The 25,573-nt window shown below is 41.8% G+C and overlaps 1 protein-coding gene across 4 annotated transcripts in view; it reads left to right on the plus strand.

Annotated features, from left to right (window-relative positions):
- Window positions 1-25,573, plus strand: part of LOC128299933 (protein phosphatase 1 regulatory subunit 12B-like) — an 80,782-nt gene that overhangs the window by 214 nt on the left and 54,995 nt on the right. The window contains exon 1 of one of the 4 annotated variants that reach the window (XM_053036093.1): window positions 70-185. The exons of the other annotated variants lie outside the window; for them this stretch is intronic. The gene's annotated coding sequence lies outside the window, so the exon portion shown is untranslated. Of the gene's footprint in view, window positions 1-69; window positions 186-25,573 lie in introns of those variants that run through there. 4 annotated transcript variants of the gene reach the window in all.

Consider the following 25,573-nt stretch of genomic DNA (forward strand, 5'->3'; position numbering starts at 1 on the left):
AAGATTTATTTGAAGTGTTTTTTCATACAGACAGAGTTCATGTAGTTTGTGTTTTTCGATTCGAATTGGTGAAAAAGTGCAGTTTGAAGCTGTTGCGCAGACAAATCGCGAGAGGTGCACAGAATTCTTCGACCGATCGCAGTAGGCAAAACCCCCCCAGTAAAGTGAAAGGCCAGACAAGAAAAGTGAGCCTATTGGTTTCTTTATTTCCTTCTTCTTTTTCGCAATCCCACCACACTAGGGCGGTTAAGTTAAAACCCTTTCAGTTCTATCAGTTCCACACACAGGCCAGACGGCCTATTCTTGGGTTTTGGGAAAATACCGACCAGTGCGTGCGGAATTCAGGTCTTACGGCACTTTTCTTACGGGCGTGTTGTTTGGTTAAATCCACCGTGCGGCCAATGTTTTGTTGGTGTTTTTATTTCTTCGCGACCGCTGGTTTCATGTTTGTTTGTTAACGCACTGCGGTTCGTTTGGTGCTTAGCCCTTTAAGTCTTTTGGGACAGGGAATGCCAACAGGAAAAAGAAAGGAATTGGTCTATGACTCCTTGGCAACAGTTCACCAAGCTTCGGTCATTGTTGATTGCTCGATCGGTTGCCAGGGAAACTGAAGCTGAAGTTCGACTGCAAAACCCCCAAACGTGTACTGCACCATTGAACATAGTGCTTTACTTTATGTCCCGGAGAGTTCCAACACGCGACGTTCGACTCAGTTTAGTGATGGCATGGTGTGGAATTTGTTGTTCCATGCTGTGGTTCCAAACCGTCCCGGTGTGCGAAGAATGGAATGTGAAAAAGTGAGTCCCTCACCCCACCCGAAGCATAACACTTCCTAATGATTGAAGGGCGTGAATAATAAATTACAGGTGAATGCATTCCAAGGGAAGCACATTTAAGTTTTGCGCATAAAATCCAGTTTGTGCGCTAACAGTAAATCGTGATAAAAATTCAACCTCGTTTCCAAAGCCCTACAGTGTGTGCTGTGTGTCTGTGCTTGTGTTTGTTTGTGTGTGAGTGCGTAGATCGGGCAGCAGTGTAATTAAATTATCGAGCGAGATTGATGATCTTCCAGAGCAGCAGCAGCTAAAGAGGAAGAAGAGGAAACGAATCAAAAGGGCACCACAGTTTGGCATGGGAAAGGTGAAACAGTTCTTTTTTTTTTTTAAATCTGGTTGCGTGGTACCGTTAGCAACATAATTCAACCAAAGCCGTCTATTTGTCGATTGTTTGTGGTTTTTTTTTCTGTGAACGGAGAAATCCCGAAGGAAAGCTTTCCCTGCGCCCGACGCTGAAAAACATCAAAGGCATCAAAGGCCACACAAAACGTTGAGCCCGGATCGAGCACAAGGTACGTAAAATTTTGTAAATCTGTAGCAATCAATGGTCACTGTGATGGAAAAACCACTCAACAATTTTGTACAAATGTTGCATTGATGAATTGAAGCCCTTTTCTGTTTGGAGTAGTCGAACTAACAAGTTATCAAGTGCTGCATTGAGCAGTTTGGACCCTTTTCTGCGTGGAATTATGATAAAAAACAGGCTGATCACCACTTTCACAGGTCACTTTTGTGGTGTAACAAATCCACCATTTGTCACCTTTCTTTTCCTTCCCGTCCATTAGCTTTCCGTTTTGGGGAAGTGACGGAATTTGTTATGTTTATTTCCTTCTCTCATCTCTCTGCCAGCTTTTGTTTCCTTTTCCTACATTTCAGCGGGTTTTTCCCTTTGTTATGTTTCAGCTGTGGGAAAACATTAATTCGTCAACCTGGGGAGGTCACTGTTGAAAACTGTTTGGCCCCAAAACATGACAATAATGAAGCATGGACATGGTGATATTTTTTTGCTTCATTGTTATGGTTGATGAATTGTAAAACAAAAATCAAGACACTCTACTGTGTGTGGTGTTGTGTGCTGGGAAGAAATCATTTTTATTAATCATTAAATAACAAGGTACATTACGATGCTTTCTCTATCTCTCTCACTAACTGAAAAAAAAAACAGGTCAAAAGGTATTACATGATGGGCAGTGTTGATTCATCTTAAAGCGATCTACACCTTTCCTCGTGCTCCATTTTAGATTAGTATAACTTAGAGAACATCTCTGCTTTTTGCTATATTAGTATGAAGGGGGAAATATACAGTATTTTTTCAAAAAAGATTTAAAAATAATGTTTTTTAATCTTGAAATTTCAAGAGTATTTTTCAAAGTTGTCAAATAAATATTTCGGCTTATCGCGAAATTTCACACTAAAGGCTCTACTTTTTCGCTCATGTAAGGGTAGCCTTGTCAACGGTAAAGATAAGTCAATTCCCAGGAATTTAGATTATTTATCTACCCTATCATTTAGGTGAGTAATCTTTTTTACCAAATTTTATTAGCACTTTGATAGCAAACACCGCAAAAAATATACCACTCTATTCCATTTTACCTTCATTAATCAATGAGAGGTTTTTGATATTTATAGGATTAGGTACTTCCGGCGTCCAAAGCAATCAATTTGCCATTAAATTTAGATTAATTTTTGGGTTCATTTTCTCTTTGCTTCATCGTTCACATCGTTCCTTTCGATATTTCACATTGTTCATTTAAAGTTTAATACCCGTTTCCGTTGAATGTATTCCTGCATTAAATCTTGCGTGATTTCCATGTATTTACGGTGAGTTAATTTGCGTATTAGCCGGCTCGGGGGGGTTGGGAAACCACCGAAATAGAGCAATCTCGTGAAGAAGCTTAATCAAATTGGTTCCAGTACACGATTCCGAGCCACACACTGGCTGCTAACGAATAAAGTATGCGGTATGAACCTGCGAGCATAATTGTTGCAGTGTGAGCTCGCGCTCTGAATGTTCATAATTATTTTGAGGATGTTTTATCTTGAACGCGCTACGTACGCTACTGTTTGCAAAGCGAGTGGGAGTTATTTTCAAATTTAATTTTAATTACTCACGTTGTCCAGTTCGCTCTCCCCCCACCAACATGGGTGTTTGGTCGGAATGAGAAGGTCCATGCTTACCTGCCCGTTACGCCTGGCTAGTAGCACCGGGGGCCATCAGGGTCCAGTTACAGGTTCCTAAACCATGCCTCCGTACGTTGTTCTTGCGCAAAAGGTGAAGCATCATGGCGGCATCCCCTTGGTGGAGAGATGCATCCGACGGCCAACGGTGGGCGAAGGTTTCATGCTTCGCAAAGCGCATCGCCGCCATACGTTCGAATGCTCCAAATCGAAAGGGATTGTTTCGCCCACAGGGGGGAACAGTTTTCTTCTGCCGTCACTGGTTGCACTGGTCCCTGGGGAGAGCACTGTGGGCGAACCTCCGCTCCGTTTGCAGTCGGATGAGGTCTGTGTACACGTGCATGCGTTTGTTTTTTGTTTTATTGTGCGTGTCCACTGGGACTCTGACACTTTATAAAACAGAATGAGAAGGAAAAATCCCCATTAAGAAGATATGAATTGGGAAATTCAAACAAACATCAACAGTATTTTTCTTCACCTTCATCAATTGGTGGGTGTTTTATTAAAAGTTTGTGTCTAATGACCAATAGTGCTATAGTCGGCTGTCTGTGGTTTGAATTATCTATAACTGAGTCACGTGTTTTACTTTTATTTATTGTTGTAATATTCACACACTCAAACTAATACCAAATGTACTCTTGAAAAGGTGTTCACCAACCGTTGCTCAGATCTTCAACATAACGATAGATTTTGGATACGATTTATAAATTCTCCAATATCATGATTAGCTATGATTAAATCCCGGTTAAACGTTGACTTTGTGACAGAATGACAACTCGAAGCAAGATCCAATTTGGATGTAAATCCCTGATATATAAGAGCCTGATATATGCTGATGATATGGACATTATTGATGCCTATCACACTATCGACTAGATTGCAGAAAATTTCCAATACAAGTTTAACGAAACAAATACCAAGATGCTGGTGGCTCTACTAGTGGCCGACAAGTGTCGATTAATACAGTAGTCATACATATCTTGGAAGTCGTCCACGCATCTTGAGGTCTTGAATTCAAAACCTCTCCACTCACAACAATGTGTGGAAGAACGATGAAACATAGTCGCATGCTATGACGAGTTTTATTAATTCTTTCATGGCTTCAATATTTTATGGGAATCTCCTCAAGTTGTACTGACATATGACGAGGTAGAACAGGATTCTTTGGTGCGTTCTGGCACTGGTTCAAAAGAAAGCTGTGATACACAGCGAATCCCCCAAACTCCTGGTGGTTCTTAAGGTGGTAGAAGTAGAATTTGTTAAAAATTCCATGCTGCTCATATTTACAAACCGATCCGCCTTAAAAGCATACCTAAAATACCAATTCTGACGTTTCGTTACAAGATTGAAACGAAATTGCATTTAACACGTTACTACTTCCACCGCTACCGATCAACCGGTCTTTGCCCTGACCGGTGACGTTTCACTGATTTCCTATCCATCCAGTCTCTTTCATTTCGTTTCCCATTGCTTCACATCGGCGGCCAAACGGGGAGATGTACTGGACGCCTTTAACTGGCCAGACCGTTGATGTGTTGCGTATGTTATTCGTACAATGATCCGGATTCGTGCGAGAGGTGTGTGTTCCCCAGGCAGCGGAGGAGCCGCGCAGTTCAACAGCAGCAAAAAAAGGGGAAAATATACACACGCAGCAGCAACTAAAACACAAGAAACATGTTCCACACATACAGCATAAAGGAAGACTGACCAGACGACGGGACCGTGCCATGCCCTTGCTGAACGGGGAACACGAGGGTTTGAGCAAACAAATGGCGAAAAAAAAATTCGCATGCCCAACTCTGTTTCGTTTGGTCGCGTTTTGCATTCATCGGCCGGTTTACTAACATTTCCAACGAAACACGTTTTTCTCCGTTTTGCCACCTCATGTTTGGCAAGTTCACGTCCGTCCTGTTTTCGTCACAAGCACACATCATCGTCCGTTTCTATCGCCGATCCTCCCTGCCATCGATCGGATCGAGGTTTTATGACCTTGTGTGTATGAGTTTTGTGTGCTTGTGTGTGTGTTTCTATGTTAACCACCCCATGGTTGGTGGTGGTGGGGTTGGTTATCGAGATAAAATAGATGCAAGGGTGAACGAAAAAAAAAAACACAACCCCGTCGAGACACGCCAACCGTAACGGAACTGGCTTGTTGGCGAAATTCAAAACTAGCACCCTATACGCCGATCGAGAGCCTGGTTGACCTGCTCTGCGCGCTGGTGGCGGCGACCACATCCATCCACCGGCTTTTGCAAACAAACTTCCTCGCGAGATCCGCATTAAAAATCGTCGCTCTTCTCGCGGAGCGACTTCTTTTGTGTTTGTGTGTGTGCGCGCTTTCTTCGTTTTAGTTTTTGCAGGTATTTTGTGTTTTGTTTTACCGTTCCGTTCCGGAGATGCGATCGTGTCCCAGTTTTGTCTCCACCTTGCTCCCTATTTCTTTGATTGGAAAAGTCTAGTCCACACGGTTTTTTATTATTTTCTTATGCTTGTTTTTTTTTAAATATAATTTATAGTAAATATTAAACGATGTTATGAAACACATTGCTATATTATGTTATGGATTAAGTTGAGTTTTTGTAAAAAGTTTTATATTTCTGATGTACTAATTTATATTTCTTAATCTCTTTTTGTTTCTCGTCTTAATGTTATTCTAGTATTATATTAGTTATGTTCATAAGTTTATTACAGTTTCTCAGTTTGTTTGAGTTATCGTTTGTTGTTTTACCGGTTTTGTTTTTCGTTGATTTATTTTTTATACTGTGTTTTATACTGTCAATTCCACACATATATACCTGTTGTTTTTTTTTATTTTCACATGTTATTATCATGTACGACTTTAAACTAGTCGTTTGCTTGTTTAATTGGTTTGGAATTCCATTAGCAATGGTTTTTGCTACATTTTTTATTTAACTTTACGTTTTACTTTTACTTAATGCCACTGTTTTTGTCTTCTTATTTATTTAGTTTAGTTTATTTCGCCCAGTAGCGGCACTAATCGTAACAAAACAAGAACATAACCAAAAATCCAACCAAACGTGTACAAAAGATTGTTTAATCGGCGATAAATCTTTAATTCTTGTACATCCAGAAAAAGAACTTAGTCAATCCTAATATGAACCTTCCCCTAGTGCCATAAAAAAGGAAAAAAGAAGTAACTATTGTGCTGAGCCAATATTGTGTAGAGAGTCGCCGAGGTACAGGGTGTCTGATATATAAAAGTAAATAAATTTGACATGTTCAAATCTTCTCGATCCGCTACAATAGTGCGACTGCGTTAATTAAAAACAAAGTAAATCAGTTTCCATTAGCATTTTTCCGCGATGCTTCAAATGCATACACGCTAACAGAAGGTTTTCTTATTTGCTCTCCAACCCTTTCACTTGCCTCCGGTAATTGCAATTTATTTACGTTGTACTAAAGGTGCTATAATTCATTCCATTCATTAATTCGCTTCGAATGTAACTAAAACAAACACTCACACACCATCCACTTGGCGAGATTGGCTTGGTTGGTTGGTTTGGTTGTTACTTTGTCTGCCAATTTGCCTTCCGAAACGTTCCTCTCCAGCTGCTGGTAGTTGGCATTTCTGCCTCAAGGTTGCTGGATAGATCACGCCACCGAATGGGTGCCCTGAATGCGCTACAAATCATTCACGATTTGTTAAGATTCTTTCGTGCCGTTATGGTTTTTTGAGCAAGGGCACCGTAATACGATGTTGATGTTAGTGTTTTTGTTACAGGGAATGCCATTTACTTTCTTCAGGTGATGAGCGATGATGTGTCTATGTGTGGCAGTTTGGGATAATAAGTTTTTCGAGAGAAATTGCATTTGGCAAATGGTTGGTTGGTATGTTTTAATTAATTTTAGCTTATCGCTTGGCGCATGCTAGATATTATTGATTGTTGGACGTTTCGTTTTCATTTCGTGCCCGGGCATGGTTGACTGATCGGCTAAAACCCAAGTTGGTAATCAATTTGAAATCATACAGAAATTGTTTTCCTTATGATCGTTAGTGAACCATTAGTGTGCCATAAAATCCTAACTGATTCTGGACTCACACAAGGTAAATCATGATCCAGCATGATCATAAGAAAATTGTTCTCCTACTTAATAGAATCTAATTTTTCTAAAGCTATTATCTCCCTTTTAAGGGTTCCGTCGTTTACTGGCGTAGATTGCTAAAGAGCAGCTACTATGAAAACCACTTTAGAACAGATCATAGTAATGATCTAAGCGAGAACGTAAGTGGTGTGGCTCTCGTACGCCGAATCACTGACACTTGAATGTTAAAATCGGATTTGATGAATGTTTATTGCTCAAAAGGCAGCAGCTTTATTCGTAACGCAAGCATGAGAAGAGAGCATCATTAGCGAACGCTAAGCTGAAGTGGATCAACACACGTAAGCTGCGCATTCATCCCGACCTATCAGGTGCGCAACAAATTTGTGTGTTTCCTTCTTGCTTACCCGGCCAAAAACGCCAAAACCAAAACCCGCAAATCAGTGGATGCGTACCGTTGTTTCGCGCTTTGTTAATGCGCTGTTATCTTACGGCCCATCAACACTCCCGGAGTTTAGTGCTTTTTAATGATGAAAAGCAAGTAGTTCACCTGTTGGGAAGAATGGTTTGCTTCTTCCCAAATGTTTCTACCACCCAAAACTAGGCTCCCAAATTAGGCTGCAATCCGAAATCCGCTCGCTTGTGGAAGTGACTTCCTGCGGGAAACTATTCGCTAACGGATTTTTCAAGCTTCGCAACTCGGTTGATGCTTCCACGGGTCAGCAGGAATTTGGCAATTTGTTGGCCTCGCCGAAAAACTGTGCGCAATGTAACGCTAAGACGCAAGCAGGAAGACGCGTACAAATATACGCTTGCGCTTGGATCAACTGGAGCTATAAATGAAGCAAATTAAAACGGTGTTTGCTTTCTTTGTTGATCGTTGTTTTTTTTTGTTTTTGGGGGAAATGGATGTTGTTATTTTAGTTAGTGATTCTTTACGGTTTATTTACGCTCATTACGCAACTGAACCGTTTTTTCTTCTTCATTTGGCATCGTTTACGGTTTGGGGTCAAGCGATGATAGGTTTTATGGAAAAATAAAATGGTAAATTTGGCGCTGGATGAATAGGTGAGGTGGTAAGGTGGGTTTCAATCACACCGCTTGGTGTGGGTTCAAATCTCGACTAGGCTGGCCGAACTTTTCGAAGAACAGATTTTCCGAGAGTTTTTAGAGCTAATGAATACAGAATGGAAAGAATGGTTACAGAGAGGATTTTTTATAAAAAATTATAGAAAATAACTTCATAATAGTTCTATGATGAGTTAAGCACCCTTAATGCAAACTTCTCTTTCTTTGGTCTATTCTTTTTTTAAAATTTGAATCTATCCTAATGTAGTGGTAGTTTTAATTGAACTATTTTCATTTTGTATTTTTACAATATTCCGAGTGTAAATCTACCCTGTGATGAAGTATATATAACCAGCCTTTTCCCATTATTTTTCTAACGCATGGTTTAGTTGCTTTTTAATTCCATATGTTACGGAATTTTGGTATAAGCATTTAAATTAATCAAACCCATTTATAACACATCATTTGCATTCCGCTAGTGTGAGACTCAATATCAGCTGTGTGTTTCGATGTACGAATCATGTACGGCGCACCGTCGTCCGATTAATGCGAAACGCGTGCGTGCGGCGTTAAACGATTGCCCTGAGAGGTCGTACGAACACGTCGCTACATTAGTAAAGAATGCGCCAACATGCGAGCATATGTGGATGCGCCGGGGTAAAAAGAAAGTGGCACCTTTCTTTGACGCTGTGCCTGATCGATGCCGCCGTCACGCGTCGCCTTGATGAAGGTGAAGAAACGCACCGGGACGGCACTGCATCACACACATGGACACACGGACACTACCACATCGGAATGTCGCCCGGCATGAGTGTCAGACTGCATACTCTGCCGGCTTTCTTTACCTAGCGGCTTGTAACATCTTCACGATTCCCTTTAGTATCAGCATCCATCAAGCGGCACCATGTAAGCCGGGCAAGGGCTCTGCGTATTTGAATTCATTGATGAAGTCCTTCGTCTATGCTTGCACACCACGCACATTTGGTGGGGCAATGTGTGTTGTGGGGCATATAAAAAGGGAAGAAAGAGTACGCCGCACCGTTAGAAAGTTTCTACGAGATCGCAAGAAGGAAGGAAAATCGAACAGCTGGTGTGTGATATGTTGTTGGTATGATTTTGTTTTGATTGTCGGTCGTTCTTTTTTTGGGGTGGAAAAGCGAGGTGGAAAAGAGAGAGAAAGCAAGTCAGAGTAAGACACATAGCAATGTGTAAATAAGAGAGCAGTAGAATGTTTGAAGCAAATAAACATTCTTGTGCACACACTGGCTGCTTTGACCGGAATAAAAAGAATAAATAGATGAGTTTTCCTTTGGCAGAGAAAATGGGAAACTTTGCCTCATTATCGGCATGTGCGTTAGAGCTACGTGAGAGGCTCGCTTGTACTCGCTTTGCGGCGTGAGCACAAAATAACGAGCAAACGAAGAGCATCAAAGAATCGGGAGCGTATGTTGGGGGCAAAAAGCAAAACATCGAAAACATCGCATGCTATTCTCTCAGTCTATGCTGTCGGTATGTTTTCCCTTTTTTTTTGTTGTTTATTCCCCTTTTGTCCACCGGCATGTGCCCGTCCGTCGGATGGTTTTGCGTGAGAAGCAATTGCGGCAGTATGCTACTCAACCCCCCCCCCCCCCTCCCCCCTCCCCGACGAGTGATTGGGGTATCATTGCACCAGCTCTCTCCGTCCCAACCACGTCTTCACCCCTTCTCTTCGTCTGGTCGGGTGGAAAACGGTTTGATGCCGATGTTCGATGTTGTTTGGTGCTGGGGAGTGTTTTTAGTTGTGAATGAGAATTCGGTGCGTTCGCATGCACGTGGGGACACGGATACAAAGCGCCGAGCGCAACATACAGCAGCAGCAGCAGTGATACACAACACAAGCGGGTGTGCACGCCACAACGGTTCGCGCAAGTGGTTGCGCGATTTTGTAACCGTGTCCGATCTGTCTCGCGGTTTTTGTTTATTTTAGCGCTTTTTTGCTGTTGTTGTTGTTGTTACGTTTTGTGTGCGCGTCTGCAATACGGCGCGCGGTGCGTTACAGCGCGAGTTTTTCGATTGTTTTTCGGATACAGTTTAAGTGTGGCCATTATCGAGAGCGTTTGTGGGCGGGTATAAAGCGGGAGTTAATGTTTTTTTGGTCGGCGAAATCGGAGTGATATTAAACGGTGAAGGGTAAAGTTTTGTTTAATTCCATTAATGTTGCAAATGGGGTTTGAGGGAGAAAGTGTTTTAAAGCTCTAGTTCTAGAATTCATAAAATGTGTAGTGGCGACACGATTTGAAAACTTAGGCGAAATAATTGCGAAGAAGAGTGAATTATGTTTATAGTGCTAAGCGAGAATAATTCTTCATGGAGCTTTACCCGGTTCTCGGTTGTTTAAAGTTGAGTTTAATTTGACATTTCACATACCAGCTTACGTCCATCGTTGATTATTTATTTTCTCGTGTAGAAACGAATTTCTACCAAAACTCAAGGCTTCTGTATTTTTTTGCGCTCTCTGTTTCTGCCGCTGCTGCAAGTGATCGTTCGTGACATCGTGACATCTTCACACCAATCCGAAAAATCCTCTACACGACTGCAACACCTCGCTCGACCCAATGTTGCCAATCGTGTTGTATGTGTTTATTGTGTGCAGTCGGTGATTCTAAATCTGTGACAGCAGCGTGATGGTTTTTGTGTCCGTGTCATCTTTACTCTGCCCCCCCAGCCAGCCACCCCTTTTGGTCGACTTAATGAATTTGCTGCTTTGAACCGTGTTGGTGGTATGGTGATGATCACCCCTTTAAATATTGTGGCTCTATCGGCGATGGTAGCGTAGCAGTGGTGGTTTTTGTGTGATGTTGCGGCTTTTGGGGGTTTCTGCTGTTGGCATCGGAAGCGCATAAAACACCCCCTCTTAATATTACCCCCCGCTATAAAAAAAAAACACTCGATCCCGACTATTGCCGATCGTGCGGGCACTTGACCTTGGTGTTGCAACGTGCGGCGGAAGCGTCATGGTGAGCAAAAATTGGTACCGGACGTCGGAACGTGCAGAGAAATGGAGGAAACCCGAACGTTGCACACATTTCAATCTCCCTGCGGTGGCGTGTGTTTTCTGTGTCGTCTGTACGCCTTTTCCCGATGCTGTTATGTGTGTGCATTTGTGAGCCACACTAAAAAAGGTGAGCGAAACAAATAATTTAGCCATGTTGTGACGCGTCGTTGCAGCTGAAATGGAATTAAAACGAGATTTTAGTATAGTTTAGTTTTGTCTGTCGAATCTGTTGCTTTGTGGTAGAGTGTTGTGGTTAAACAGTCTTTTGAAATGAGTCATTCATGTGAATCTTTAATGAGGAGTCATTAAAATAACGATGCGACTCTCAAATCTTTAATGATTCATAAATCTTCAAAGCAGTGATTGATTCAGTTTAAAGATTCAGGATTTATGAATCTGCATCTGAATCTGAAGATTAAAGATACATGCGTCTGAAGATTATTTATTTTCAATGTTGAATAAATCTGATTCAGATTAATAAATCTGAAAGAATCATTCCACTGAATGAATGAATCTGCTTCTCCATTTCAAAGATTCATAAAATTGCTAAGATTCATTTGAGAATTATCCAATAATAATTTACTTCGAGGAATATGTACGCTTTCAGAGTCGATTCCTGATTGACTCTTCTCTAAAGATTCATGAAGCACAACACTATTCGCTTTAGTTACTTGTGGTGAATATTTTTTCCATAAAAAAATTGCATCAGTTTGTTATGGGTTTGACAAAAAAATAACGCAAAATCATATTGCAAAGTTGGAAGACAATGCAAACACCCGAAAACGAATTGCCATTAATCGGAAAGCTTTTACGCTCCATTTCACTCATTTTTCCGCGCGATTCGGTTTTGTTTTGCCACCCCCTTTGTCATAAGGACGTAACATTATGGAAACTTTCCCTTTCTCTGCGACTACCAGGCGGGTACAACCACTCACCCCTTTAACCGTTCACTGCACCCCCCCTCCCATGTGTCATGGGTGTATGTAATTTTTCATTCCTTTTGAAAAAAAAACTGAAAACAGGCCTTTTCCATTTTGCCAACGCGTACAGGGTGGGCGTGTTACTGCATGGTGGTGTGGCGTATTACATATTTCAGCATGTAAGCCTTTATTCCCTTCGGTCCAGTCCCAGGTCCAGGCCTTACTACACCACAGGTCTCGGTATAGTGGCCGGTAGTAATGTTGGCCCTCGACCGTGCGAGATTTGTACCTCCCACGGAGAAAATTGCCCTCCCTGCAACCCTTTTTACACGGTACCGGGTTTCATGTGCCCACTTCTTGAGCAGGGCATGATGAAGAAGACATCGTGGGAAAATTGTGCACATGTTCGCATAGTGTGTTCCCGTCCGGTGTGTACGGGTATGAGACTTTCGTGTGTATGTATGGAATCATGTAATTAGTAATTTCTCAGTGTTTCTCCAATCAGCCGCAACAAATGGCCGGCAATGCGATGGACGCGTATGGCATGGCTTTAAAGTTCAATCAGCGGGTTGAAATAGATTTTGAGCAGTGGAAGGAAAATAATCGATTTACAGCGCCTTGGTATCGTAAAGGTACTAGAGCAGCTCAACCACACATGTTGCAGTTTGCATACGCGTAAGCTTTATTTGTTCTGTGGCCACTCCACAATGGTGGTGGAAATGGTCTGTAATCCTACATTATACAACTCCGCGAGTTTATCGTTGCGAATCGATTGAAACCGCTCTGTTAATTATTCAGCTAGCTAAATCGAACGGATGCTACCGATGTATTCAGGTGTAAAGTGGTTGTCTATCGGTTGAAAATGATTGTGTGTTTTATTAATGATGTCCCTATACGGTTGAGTGTGTGTGAAGGACATACTCCCTAAACGGTGGCATGGTTGATAGACTTTATTATTTGAACAGATCTTTCCACAAAATAAACTAAAATAAAGCATATAAATTATTGGAAATGTCTTTTCCATAAATATACCACTTTTCCATCAATTATCTTAATCTTCCGTGACATGAATGTCTTACATCGACATGTTTTCCTGTAAGGATGCTTTATATATTTCATCCACTGCTTGGGCGCACTACACCGTGCGAGTGAGCAAACTTATTCGATTCGATTCCGAGTATGAGCACAAAATATCATGCATCAGCACGAAGAGTGTGGTGTCTATCACTGCCACAATTTGCTTCAACATGACACTTACATGCACCGCTTGATGATCGGATCAACTTGCCCCAACTCAATAGTATATTGAAATTCCGGGAACTTTATTGAACGCGTCTATTGCCTGAGATCATCACCTTCGGTTATGAATGCGACGTACGATTTGCTGCGTGATTGGTTTTTTTACGCTTTCCGAGGAGTTCCCGGTGAAAGGTGTTAAAGGTGATAAATAGCATGAAAAAAACACGTCTGATGCGCAGATTTAAGGATGTAAAGATGTAACAAATGTTAAACCAAAGTAAAGCTTGAATATTAGCAAATTTCTAAAACCGTGTAATTAGCGTTTGCTTGTAGCTCCTTAAAACTTGAAGTAGAAATTACTTTAGATTTTTAAACAATTTTCATTAAAGCTCTTTAAGTAATTCAGAAGATCCTATGGGAGAGAGTCCAAAAAATATTTTAATGATAATATAACCTGAGGTCAATTCTTCTTAACTTAAGTTATCATCGGGATATAGTCTGTCTGTATCTTCATACTGTTGCAGATGTGCAGTCTCTTGGATAGACAGTCAGTCTCCTACACCTTGGGAGAATAGTTTGGATGGGATTTTATGCTTATCCTGTCGCTTGAAAAATTTGCACCTCCACCAAAATCACTAGCATCCGATCGCCTCAATTAGTCCAATACAGAAATATGTATGATCCAGACATCCGACAGGTGCTACAGTCGCTCATACGTATACCAATAAAACATTCATCCTCCAGCTACAGCACATAAAAATAAGCTTGTTGTCAATTTTAATGTCATACGTGTTTTCCTGTTCCCCAAAACACTCCTTACTATAAATCTTCCATTTATTTCCTCCAAAGCAGCTCGTTTTTCGTACAAAAAACGCCACGACCCCCGTGATGGCATTTTGGCAATGTATCGTACTAGTAACGTCCACATCGGCGATTTCTGCTGACCAAGAGTCTTAACCATATGCGTCCACATGTCTGATCGGGTCTTTGGTGCCCTTCAAAACATTCACACATTCGCTAAAATATTTACCACCACAAACCCCCGACCATCGTGCCCCGCACTGCACACCATCCCTGGCCGGGTGACTAAATCTCGGTTTCGCTCCAATTAAATTTGACCTCCGTTCGTATTTCGATGCTCGCGTGTGTTTGTGCGTTGGCCGGTCCGGGGTGGTCAGAACGGGCGAAACAAATTGCCCTTGTCTCGCGTGTGCCAAACCATGCCAAAAGCACACTAAAATATGTTCGGCATATTTGGAATAGTTTGTTTTAGTTTCTGGTTCAACGTGTTTTTCGTGCGATATTTGTTTTTGCGCGATTTTACCAGCAGCTACGAGGCTGGTAACTAACTGGTAACAATTATCTCTTGGCAGTGTCAAAATCAATCAGCTCATTTATATCGGGTTGCAAATCGGTGCCAACAATTCAGCAAGTGGCATTAATTGGTCGGTGACAGACGTACTGCACGCTAAAAACCTATAGGGGCCCCTAAAACACGACCCCGTTACGTAAATGAAATTTTGAAGAAAAACAAAAAGGGCTAGACAGATATCCGAGAGTGATTGCAAATAAAAAAAAACAGCGATTGGATTGGTTCGCGAGAACCAATTGGAGTTTATTTGTTGAATCAATTGGATTAAATCAGGACGCGGGCGGCAGTCAGAAGGCGTTTGCGTTTTGCGGACAAGTTAAATAAAGCATGATTAGACAGGACGGGCGCGGTTTGATGTTTTATTTTTTTATCCACGGGTTTGCGCAAGTGTCAAAGAGCGTGACAAAAAGGAATGTGTCGCATGAAGGATTTCGCCTAATTAACAACATGTAAATTGCCACTGACAGTGCTTAGTGATTGGTGCGCTAATTGCGTATCTAAGTGATTGTTGTTATGGAGTGTGTTGAACGAGAAGAGAGATAAACCCAATGCTTTAGGAATGGTACGAATGTTTGCTGTCATGTGAAAGTATGTGGTCTACCTACATTAATTTATTTTTTTTGTTTATGTCTTAAATTTCTATCAATACCAATATCATACCGTAAGTGAGAAAGCTTTCACCCTGTATCTGTCAAAAAAATCCAGGTACTGAGCATGATTCTGAACAGATTTGTAAAGGACATAGCATTTTGACATAAACAATGACATAAGGGATCAGTTTTAAAGAAACACAAATTAAGAAAGTTTGATAAAAATTTAGCAACAGAACTTTTAATTCAATTCAATTAAAATGAATGAATAATTCTGGTTAATAAAATAATCCTTATTTGTTATTTTTGTTGTTTGTTTACATTGACATTGTCAATGACAAGTAAAATGCTTTGTTTTGACATTTGTCCAGTAGCGGACTAACTAAGCGGCTTTACTTGGCTTGTCATTTGAAGCTGTAAGCGCATAATCCTGGAAACGTCAAAACGCATACAAAAAAACTGGCTTAGAGTATGATTCCGGCCAATATTGGGAAGAGCATCTGTTTACCAAATACCTCTGTCCATAAAGCATTTTACTAATGCGAAATTTCTGAACATAATCCTCCGTAAACAGTCTTTGAATAGTAGTGTGCACTTACTCACGAAACCAGCACGTCGCTAGCGTACTAGCAGACGTGCTAAATAGCTTTGTTGTTTACCTAACCTCATTAGCGAGATGTGAAAATTAGCTGCGGTGGCGATCCATTGCGATCCATGAACTTACGATCGACTTGCGAATTGTGACACGGTCAAGCGATAAAAAGGTTCAGCACAATGAATCAATCAGCAGCAGCACTAAGCGGCGAGAGTAGTGAGGTTTCAACATTAAGTGTTCTTTTATGGGCATTGTTACTCGGGAGTTGACATTTCCATCTTTATTTGAGTGGTATTTTTACTATTTTACGTCGGCAAATTGTGAATGCCTTGCTGTGCGTACAACCACTGCTACGGTTGTTTGTTTGATTGATTTGTACTGTGGTTGATTGCAAATTAGCTTTCTGTTTATTTCATATGTAAATAGAAATAATTTTCTTCTGTTTGTTATGATATCATTGATTTTTTTTTTAAATTCGCCTGTTTTTTTTTGTATTATATCTCATTAACATCCAGCATTACATGCAACTATTAGATGGATACAGATTGATTGTCAAGTGTTGAAAACACACCCTTACACGTCGTTCCTTTCTTTACCGAGATGAAAAATTCCGCAACGAAAATAAAACGTTTTGTACGCCGTTTGTCACGGTAGCGCCGAAGCACCCTTGGCACATCCCCGGTGGCCGTCCGTTGTTAGGTTTATAAAAAGATTTCCGTACCGGGTTTTCCACGAGCGTAGGAGTGTGTCCGTATTGAGGTTAGTCGGTCGATTTGAGGCGGAATGGAAATCAAACGATCCGCGAACGAACGCCGGGGGAGGATCTTCCTCGTTGTTCGCGAAGATAAATCATTTCCCATATCCTCCACAAGCCGGAACGCTTACGGGGTGCGTTACTGACCAGGCTCCGATGGTATTTATCTTTGTTCTTGTGTGGGATCATCTTCCACATCATTTAAGCGTTCTTTTGCCGCCTTGAGGTGTATTGTGCAGGGTTTCTGCCAAAAGCAGAAGCCGCACTGGTCAGTGTATACAGCAGGGGTGTCAAAGGCATTTGCACCACTTAATCAATTGAGAAGTACGATCTTTCATTTCTTTTTTTTTCTCTACTAATTGTTGTACATTTCATTACTAAGATAAAGTTGGGGTTGTTATCACCAGCATGATGAAGGTCAATTGCTATTTTTGCTTGGTTTTGACTTAGCTGCAGGAATCGAATGCTGGTTTCATGTTATCTTTTGCTTTCCAATAGCGTGTTTGTACACGTGTGTGGTAAGTGGTGTGCTCTGGGTGATCTGTTTCCATCGCTTTGCTTTTCCCGAAGACTCGACGGAGTCAAGTTGAGTCTGTCAGCACGCTCATCTTTATCTATATTTTCGTAACAGGTTCTGTTTGTTTATTTACAATCATGTACGCGTGCATGCGTGTGTGTGTGGCCCTGACCTTCGACTGCAATTGTGGATGGTTTATCTTGTTTTATCTCGTACGTACTTGGAGTCCCTTTTTCGGTGGTGTTTAATTGTGTTTTATTATCATTAAATGGGGGTTTCTCGAGTTTTTAACTTACTGTTGGGTCCCACTTGATTTGTTATTTTCATGTTTCTTTTTTTTTGGAATATTTTCAACAATGTTTTATACATTCTGTATCCCTTTTCTTTTTGTATGCTTTCGTTATTCTACTTCTTATTCTTATTGTCTTATTAACTTGTTTTTTGTTATCATTTGTTCATAAAAACTAAAATTTTACTTTATTAAAGTATTATAATATTTTTTTACTTACATAAACACATATTGTGGCAGCATTTCTACCGTTAATTCAGTTCGGATCTTTTATGACTTAATTTTTCAATTTCGATTCCGAATTGCTAAACATTTGAAATGGGTCTAGCCTTCGCTTTGGTGTTGTACATGTCAACACAACAGAGTTTGCAGGGTTTTCTCAATAGGAACAGTGTCGACAGGTGGCGGTGTGTTTGCCCCATAGGAAATCCGACGACAAATCTCTTGTCACTCAAACGATGCGTATGGTGTATGTGTTTAAAAAAAGATACAAATCAAGCGGCCATTTCTTACCATAAAATACCGCTCGTTGATATGATTCTTCTGCAAAAACAAACCAACAAAAAAACCCCAGCGCGGATGAATGAAGGTCAAATCTCGCTCGACGTGGAAAAGCGATTTAGTTATTAAAGAAGATTAGACATTAGCAGCAAACCTGACCATGACACCGTACCAGTGAAATATGAAGATACAAAACAAGAGCAACGCAGCGTGTCCGTTGAACGAGAGGAGCGAACAAAAAAAACAACAACCCCAAAACTCTTTGATGTGTTGCAATCGCATTTCCGTTTTGTGTCCGCAGTTGGATGTGTGTTTTGCTGCGGCCACTCGTCTACATCCACTCCACGCGGACACCCCCGCGGCGTGCGTTGGCCTTTTCCATTTGACCGAGCAGCAGTTGCGTTTCGGATCTCTTGGGTCTTTTTTCATGGCGTTTTCGGTACCGATGCGTCCAATTTCCACCAAGCGGAAATCGACACTGGGCCAAAATTTTCCAATCCTTTGCGTGTGTTTTGCAAAGTTGCGCCTCCACGGTACTGCACTCGCTACTTAGAGCGGTATTACGCAGTCCGTTGCCCCACGTTGCTGAAGCGCCTTGCCGGTGTGTCGGTTAATTCTGGTGGCGTAGAATTAGTCCCATTTCCGGCACATGTGCGCCTCGTATGTGCTCGCTTACGTAAGATCTGGCATGGTTTTCTGCATGTCTCTGTTCGATCCATTCGTAGCCCATTATCCGGCAGTGGTATACTAGCTCAGCTTCTGCAAGAGTGTGGCATTAAAGCGTGTGTAGGGGTGTAAATTTGTTTCCTTTCTATGGCTTCCCCGGTGTTGGCCATTTTTGCAGTGATTCTTGTGTCGCTTGCGGGGGCTAGATATGGCGCGTATGGGGATCGAGGGTGGAATGAGTAGTAGTAGGTCATGCTTACCGGGGTCTTACGTGTGGAGGTGGTGTTGTAGCTGTGTGGGAGGTCAATACCTCGAACCATGCACTCGGCGCCCAAGATCGGTTGTCGGTGAGCTGCGAAATTATAACACGTTTTTCTTTTTCGCCATCTTTCTTTACTGTTTCGCTGCGCACTTTCAATCGCATGTCACACCTCCCCCGGCCACGCCAAAAAGCGAAAGTGAAACGGAACCGATACCAAACTCTGGGCATGTGTACGTCGTCTCTCCCACATTTCTGGTCTTGGTTCCCGTTTTGGATGTCTTTGCTTAACCTAGGAATAGGCAGCGAAAGGAAAGGCCCGCCAGCAGTGCGAGTTCAATGATTCATTGACGGTAGGTTGTCGCTTTTTTTTTGTTTCGGCGAACAGAAAAACCGGAATTTAAGGTTTTCTAAGTTGCGTAAGTTGTAACCGGGGTTGGGTTTTGCTGCGTATGTGTGTGTGTCTGCCTGTGAATGTGTGTGTAATTGCACCGTTGATGCTTGTTACATTTGGAAGTTTAAGTACGTACGCCCTTACTTACGACATTGGTGCTCGGATATGACGCCGGCGTTTGTGCGTTTTTCCTTTCTCTCTCTCTCTCCCTGTACACGAATGCTGATTTTCCACTTTGTTTGTTTGTTTGGTGGTTTTTTATTTATTTTGACGTTAAGCTATCTTTCTCCGATTTGGAGCAAATATCCATCGGAGGTTTTCCGAGGCGTGGGAGAAAAAAAGGCGCAGGAAAGGAAAGGAGAAGGCTTTGCGTGGCCGACCTGTTTGATCTTAATCCGCTGCCGGATCCGGTATGGATTTTATGCTGCCGGTCTTTTTTTTATGTCGCTTTCTACATTTTTCCTCAATTCCTTTTGCACCTTCTGCTTGCGGAGTTCTTGTGCGTTCGGATGCAGTGGCATCGGGAGTGTTGATCCGATTTGAGCATTTGCCGTAGCGCGTTTCCTGGTTTTGCGGTGGATTCATTTTTTTTTGCCGTTGTTATGCATTCACTCTTTTTCACTGACCTGTCTCATAATTGCGTGCGTTGTAGCAATGCTTCACTGTGAGTTATATAAATTGTCGTGTTGCGCGTGTTGAGGCAGTTTTTCAACACCTAATTATGAAGTATATCGCACCCCCAGTGTGCCTAATGCATTTATGATCTAAATTGAAATTTCAAAGATAACATTATTTTACTTTAAGTTTTTATAAACGTTTTGATTGATAAATAAAATATAATTAAAATAAAATTACATATAAAAAGAATTATGCCACTTGGCATTGGCATCAAATTTTATTGCTTATGTATCTATGTTATAAACGTTAAAAATGAATGCCACGCAGAGTACGCTAAAGCTCACATGTTGTTTATCTGTTTTCTTTACTTCCAGGTATGCTGTAAGATAATAAAGTGGGGAAAAACTCTCACGGAAAGGAAAAAAAACCAATCCACAAATGGTAAGCTTGCCGTAAGCCTTAGGCCCCGCTAAACTCATGCTCGTTTTCCTTTGGCAGATGTTAACCGGTGAAAGATGAAGAGCAGCACAAGCTGCTCACGTCAAGCATGTTTTGTGTGTCGGGGGAAACACAGTATGCTAATAGCGTAAATTCTTTCGGCGGTACAAAATTTGGAGCTTTAATGTTCCCGCCGGTCGGGTACATCACCTCAATCAGCAGTGCACGATTTTACTGTACTGTTTAGCAGCCTCGTCGTTCTGCAAATATTTTGTGATGTATCTTCAATTTGACAGTCAAGAAAAATTGGAAAATTAAACACTGTTTTCTCGACTGTAAGTTGCCTTATATCGAAGATTACAGTACATTTGTAATGTTTCGAACATGCTCTGACGGGTTCTAACGGAATTAAACACATATCACTAACGCATTAATATTCATTATTAGTGCAATTGGCATCATCTGTATCTGTTCGAAAACAATTTGACCAATTTATTACACCCATCGCGAGTGTCTTAGCATCGCCCGTTTGTGTCACTGGTGTGCGGTCAAGTGATTTCGGTGTCACATTTCAATGAATCGTACTCAATCTTCAAGAAGCTTGCTACTACTACGCCGAACTACTCTGGTAGAAGCGAGAGCTTTGAAGTGTCCCCTTATCGATGGTGATATGCCATCCGATACTGCGCTACGCTGTGGAGTTATTTATTATCATTCATTCGCTGAGCCACCATATTGACTGTGCCGGCTCACAGTCCTTGGAATAGGCTTGGAGAGGCTTAGGCATGTTTAGTAAGTGACAAGGCACAGGGTTACAGTGGCGGAATAGAGATCGATTGAAAACCCAATTAAATCAATTGTTTGCATCAGAGTGAACATGTCATTCGAGGCGACTAGCTGTACGATAAATAACAGCTCGCTAGTGTGACTCACGCTTTGGAAAATTGTATTCTCATTGATTCTCGTCTCTGTCCATGCAGTCGTCTTTCAGTTCATTACTGATCCCTTTGCTATAATGCATGTTAATTTTATAGCATCTCCTTCACGTGATAATCATCTTTGCTACAAATTCAATAATATCCCAAATCCATGCAATTTAGTAAGCAATAAATTCTTAATCAATTCACTCCAATTTGAACACCGAGGTTATGCTCTTCATTGATTCTATTTGGTGTTGATTTCTACTCATTCATTAATGGATGGAACTTTGGCTAGTTTCCAGCACACGCACACCCACTCCGGCATAAGACGAGCAACAAACGAGTGCTCCGAGCGCAACCTTCTTCATGGTGTAGTCATGCTGAATACGCTATCTTATCACCGGACGTCGATACCCTCGACTCCCCCCGACTTCATTGATACATCGCGAAACAAAACGTCCGGTTTTGCGTGCGAAGGCTATTCACCGTACGTACGTCTGGGTCGAGGTCTGGCATATACTAGTAACTGTAGTAGCAACATGATACAACATTCCAACCGCGATAAGCAACACCAGCATGGGTAAGGCCAGGCCAGGACGGCACACCGCCACCTGCCTGCATCAACTGGATTTCATTTTGACTTTGGGGTCCCTGCCCGCAGTGAGAAGGGTTTCGCGTATGACGCTTCTAAGTTTTCGTCTGCCTTGCGGCTAAAGCAACACCTCTCACCCCGTATGTTGCGATACATGATACCCCAGAAGTCATTGACACAGGGTTAGTTGTTGTTTTCGCAGCTGAAACAAAGTTTTGCAAACATTAACTTCGCAGTACACTACAACACCTGTGCCCGGATTAGTCAGCAGCGGCAAATCCAGCAAAGGTGCTCGGAATTTTCGATTGATCCCAACACCGAAACACACAAAAGTGCTTCCTTCCCCGTGGAACAGCCGGTGTTTGTGTTCGCCGGCGGGTTTATCAGCACCCGTGTGTGGTTAGAGGCAATATAAAACACAAACAAACAGAAAATGGGGTAATAAGTCTTATCGACACCTCGGGCGCGCGCTATTGCGCATGTAATGGGTGTCGAGTGCGGAAGAAGAAACTCGCCCCCTTGCGCGCTGCCATTGTTTTCCAGCCACCAGCCATCGACGTCCATCTCATCGGGACGTATTTTATGGTGTTCCTTAACTCTGGCACATGTGTTGTGTTGTTGATGGTGCCGCCATTGCTGTTGGATCAAAACCACACTCGGGGGCCCGGGATCACCTTCTGGATTTTGTTTTTCATTTTGCTGATGAAGTCTGATGCTCGCTGGGAATACCTGATACATGCGCTTTCAGCGAGAATTCAGTCTCATTGCAGACATTCGATTGTGGACAGAATCTTGATTGGCACATTCGCCAGAAGGGTTTTTATCTCAACTTGAGGACCTTGAGAACATCAGGAGATTTTCAGTTTGCAAACTTCGTTAGCAGCTGTTTGAGGTTGATTCCTCTGTCGAAGGTTGAGAGGTACCGCAAAGCCATCCGAGGATAATTAAGTTGGACATAATTTCAACTCCGAATTTTCTGCTTCTTTCTGGCAAATGGTGGAATGTGATCACAATGCGCAAAAAGTTGCTTCATCAAGCGTTCTGTTAAGAGGACTCTTTCCCTTACGTTCGTAAGCTAGCGGAACCAACCCGCTCCTTGGTACCAATGGTTGATTCCGGCAGGTTCTTTTTGCCGCTTCTTTTCCCGTTCAGAACTGTTGCGTGTAACGTTATTAACGTCGATGGAAAGATTCTGCTGTGCAACGGTTCCAGCGCAAACGGCATACGGTGCTCTGCACCGGTAGAGCACCGTAAGAATTGAGTACGAGGGTGTATCAATCGCTGTATGGTGTAACATTTTTATCAGCCTGTCGTTATCGCTGATGCCTGAAGTGCAAACTGCTATGCGGGATGGTAAAGGTGGTCCGCGTGGAACCACCGGCAACTACAAACTGAAACATCTTGTTGTTCTTGGGCGGCACTGGATGTGGGGCTGGAAGACGGGAACACTTGTTGGAGGCGTCCGAGACCGTTAGAGATAAACACTACGGAACCATCAGCTGTGTGCCTCAAGCTGTGCGCCGGTCTGTGGTTGGATTTGTGTGGATGCAAAATTAAAAGTATCCGTCTACTTACCGTCACACACCACCCGATACCGGTACTCTTTTTGCCGCAGGAAATATCCACGTCAGCTAGTTTTGATCTGCTCAAACGCGTATCTAGGTTTCTAGTGCGGGTGGACCGAGTGGAAGAACCAATTTTTTTGTCTATTTGTTACACGGCACCTATGCGTTTTTTTTGTTGTTGCTTTTATCTCCATTCGTCTTGCGGTTGTAGGGTTTGCACACTGCCTGGATGGAGTCCTCACTTGATTGGAATGTAAATGAGTGTACACTCGTACGCTACCGCAGGCACACACGTCTGACAGTGCTGGCAGCTGCCCACAAATGGGGATTAGCTATGCGGAAAGTGAAGTTGAGTGTAAAACCACCATATGATCCCTTTCCCATCTACGAGTACGTCTGCTGCTTCTATATCTCACTGTCTGCCTTTTAATGTAATCGAAAGTGCATTCGTCCGTACGATTCCTGGTGGCTTGTTGGAAGCTGACATTTTCCTAGCGCGCACCGTGTGCAAGTGTGTTCGGTTCTGGTTGGCTGATTAAGTAGATGATGAAGAAACAGTCTGGTGTTGCCTGCTGCTAATGCCTCAGTTTCAAATTAATATGACTCAATCCCCTCACTCCAGCGACGTATGGAAGCCTGTTTTTTTGTTTGCTGTGCCGGTGAAGAATTAATGAGAAGAAGTACTCGACTGAGAAGGCTTCTCTGCTGTGCTGTGCGACCGATGCGAAAAGTATCGTGTTTCAAATTTGGACATCGATGGACATCATTTTCAGAGCGTTGAATAAACTTTGTAATTAGGTTTTTTTTGAGGCATGTGATTGCTAAAGGTTAGTGGGTTGTAATGATCGCTGGGCATGTAGCTGTACCATGAGAAATAATTTTCCTCACAATCACATGTTTAATGGTAACGATCAATGAGAGGGATTTGTATGGGGGATGATTGATGGGATATTGAGATTAGATGTCAGATGAATTACCGGTGACCTGTAGATATTTGTGCGCTACGAAGAGATCCATCATGCATCTTAGATGTTGAGGAAATACTATACAGTGAGTAAGAAAAAATTATTTTAAAGTTTTATATCAATATATGTGCAGAGTGTTCGATTATTCTGACATTAGTAAGAAATAGGACTGCCTCATACAGAGGCTTAGATATGGTGGCCAATTAGTAATTAATAGTAATTTGACCTTCATAATAGAAAATTGGAATTCTTTCTCAATTCTTTCTTAATTAGTAAAAACTAGAGAAAGGAGGACATATTCTACTTTTTCCCCATTCTACTTTCATTGTGCCAAAAATCAAGGAATGGTTCCAATTAGTATATTGATGTATTGTATGGATGTCTTGTTACTTGGTACTACAACTTTTAAGAATTTATTTGCTATTTCAGAAGTATTTTAAAATATCTGAAACTGTTTCTAAAGTTCTTTTCCAGAAAAGATAAATGGCATTTTGACACAAAGCGTATTTAATTGCACTAACGTGCGCTCGTATTTCGTACCGTTTTCCCAATAGTGACAATAAATTATTGCCATGTGTTGCCAAAAACTTTGGCCATACTCTCACCCCGTTCCAGTTTTTATCCCGAAATTTATCACGTCCAACTTTTTGCTTTAGATAAACCGAACCACCCCAAAACGCCAATGGGACAGAAGTAAATTCGGTGTCGTAAGTTTCGTTTATGATCCCTCGATCCTCTCCCGTTCGCTGTAAGTTTTAACTGCTGTAAATGTAAACGAAACAAATGGAAACCATTTGCAAAAAAAAGATTCCACTGGGAAGGAGGAGAAATGTTTTGGAAATTCCTTTTTTGATTCTTGATGGTCGAAACGATGGACCAAACGTTAAATCTACTGCCAATGGTATGTTATTTAGACCGAAGAGGGAGATTCAATGGCTATCGGTGCGATTGTTTTTAATGGTTTCCCTTATTAATGCGAAACTTTCTTGAATTTATAACTAGAATGAGTAGATTACACAGCACAACCGTGTACACGGGATAGGTGATGGAATTTACGCGAAGACTTCCCACCAATCGCAGTAAATAAAAGTTAATAGATAAGGCGCAGACGAATATTTTAAAGCATATAATATTAAAAGTTTGCTTCAGTTCTTTGCTTAGTACGTATATGTGCAGATTTAAAAGGCATCTTGAATTTCTC

Source organism: Anopheles moucheti, chromosome 2, assembly GCF_943734755.1.
Source record: "Anopheles moucheti chromosome 2, idAnoMoucSN_F20_07, whole genome shotgun sequence".
NCBI lineage: Eukaryota > Metazoa > Arthropoda > Insecta > Diptera > Culicidae > Anopheles > Anopheles moucheti.